A 2,500-nucleotide genomic window follows, 5' to 3' on the forward strand; every position below is an offset into this window, starting at 1 on the left:
CACAATACCAAATTTAACCAACTTTATCGCTTAACCTAACTGTGGCTGTACCAGTTTATCGCTTAACCTAACTGTGGCTGTACCAGTTTATCGCTTAACCTAACTGTGGCTGTACCAGTTTATCGCTTAACCTAACTGTGGCTGTACCAGTTTATCGCTTAACCTAACTGTGGCTGTACCAGTTTATCGCTTAACCTAACTGTGGCTGTACCAGTTTATCGCTTAACCTAACTGTGGCTGTACCAGTTTATCGCTTAACCTAACTGTGGCTGTACCAGTTTATCGCTTAACCTAACTGTGGCTGTACCAGTTTATCGCTTAACCTAACTGTGGCTGTACCAGTTTATCGCTTAACCTAACTGTGGCTGTACCAGTTTATCGCTTAACCTAACTGTGGCTGTACCAGTTTATCGCTTAACCTAACTGTGGCTGTACCAGTTTATCGCTTAACCTAACTGTGGCTGTACCAGTTTATCGCTTAACCTAACTGTGGCTGTACCAGTTTATCGCTTAACCTAACTGTGGCTGTACCAGATTATCGCTTAACCTAACTGTGGCTGTACCAGATTATCGCTTAACCTAACTGTGGCTGTACCAGATTATCGCTTAACCTAACTGTGGCTGTACCAGATTATCGCTTAACCTAACTCAATTTGTCCCTTAACCTAACTCAATTTGTCCCTTAACCTAACTCAAGTTGTCCCTTAACCTAACTCAAGTTGTCCCTTAACCTAACTCAAGTTGTCCCTTAACCTAACTCAAGTTGTCCCTTAACCTAACTCAATTTGTCCCTTAACCTAACTCAATTTGTCCCTTAACCTAACTCAAGTTGTCCCTTAACCTAACTCAAGTTGTCCCTTAACCTAACTCAAGTTGTCCCTTAACCTAACTCAAGTTGTCCCTTAACCTAACTCAAGTTGTCCCTTAACCTAACTCAAGTTGTCCCTTAACCTAACTCAATTTGTCCCTTAACCTAACTCAATTTGTCCCTTAACCTAACTCAAGTTGTCCCTTAACCTAACTCAAGTTGTCCCTTAACCTAACTCAAGTTGTCCCTTAACCTAACTCAAGTTGTCCCTTAACCTAACTCAAGTTGTCCCTTAACCTAACTCAAGTTGTCCCTTAACCTAACTCAAGTTGTCCCTTAACCTAACTCAAGTTGTCCCTTAACCTAACTCAAGTTGTCCCTTAACCTAACTCAAGTTGTCCCTTAACCTAACTCAATTTGTCCCTTAACCTAACTCAATTTGTCCCTTAACCTAACTCAAGTTGTCCCTTAACCTAACTCAATTTGTCCCTTAACCTAACTCAATTTGTCCCTTAACCTAACTCAATTTGTCCCTTAACCTAACTCAAGTTGTCCCTTAACCTAACTCAAGTTGTCCCTTAACCTAACTCAAGTTGTCCCTTAGCCTAACTCAAGTTGTCCCTTAACCTAACTCAAGTTGTCCCTTAACCTAACTCAAGTTGTCCCTTAACCTAACTCAAGTTGTCCCTTAACCTAACTCAAGTTGTCCCTTAACCTAACTCAAGTTGTCCCTTAACCTAACTCAAGTTGTCCCTTAACCTAACTCAAGTTGTCCCTTAACCTAACTCAAGTTGTCCCTTAACCTAACTCAATTTGTCCCTTAACCTAACTCAAGTTGTCCCTTAACCTAACTCAATTTGTCCCTTAACCTAACTCAATTTGTCCCTTAACCTAACTCAATTTGTCCCTTAACCTAACTCAATTTGTCCCTTAACCTAACTCAATTTGTCCCTTAACCTAACTCAATTTGTCCCTTAACCTAACTCAATTTGTCCCTTAACCTAACTCAATTTGTCCCTTAACCTAACTCAAGTTGTCCCTTAACCTAACTCAAGTTGTCCCTTAACCTAACTCAAGTTGTCCCTTAACCTAACTCAAGTTGTCCCTTAACCTAACTCAAGTTGTCCCTTAACCTAACTCAAGTTGTCCCTTAACCTAACTCAAGTTGTCCCTTAACCTAACTCAAGTTGTCCCTTAACCTAACTCAAGTTGTCCCTTAACCTAACTCAAGTTGTCCCTTAACCTAACCCACGTTGTCCCTTAACCTAACCCACGTTGTCCCTTAACCTAACCCACGTTGTCCCTTAACCTAACCCACGTTGTCCCTTAACCTAACCCACGTTGTCCCTTAACCTAACCCACGTTGTCCCTTAACCTAACCCACGTTGTCCCTTAACCTAACCGACGTTGTCCCTTAACCTAACCCACGTTGTCCCTTAACCTAACCCACGTTGTCCCTTAACCTAACCCACGTTGTCCCTTAACCTAACCCACGTTGTCCCTTAACCTAACCCACGTTGTCCCTTAACCTAACCCACGTTGTCCCTTAACCTAACCCACGTTGTCCCTTAACCTAACCCACGTTGTCCCTTAACCTAACCCACGTTGTCCCTTAACCTAACCCACGTTGTCCCTTAACCTAACCCACGTTGTCCCTTAACCTAACCCACGTTGTCCCTTAACCTAACCCAC

This window comes from Schistocerca gregaria, unplaced genomic scaffold (assembly GCF_023897955.1).
Source record: "Schistocerca gregaria isolate iqSchGreg1 unplaced genomic scaffold, iqSchGreg1.2 ptg000670l, whole genome shotgun sequence".
In the NCBI taxonomy this organism is placed as follows: Eukaryota; Metazoa; Arthropoda; class Insecta; order Orthoptera; family Acrididae; genus Schistocerca; species Schistocerca gregaria.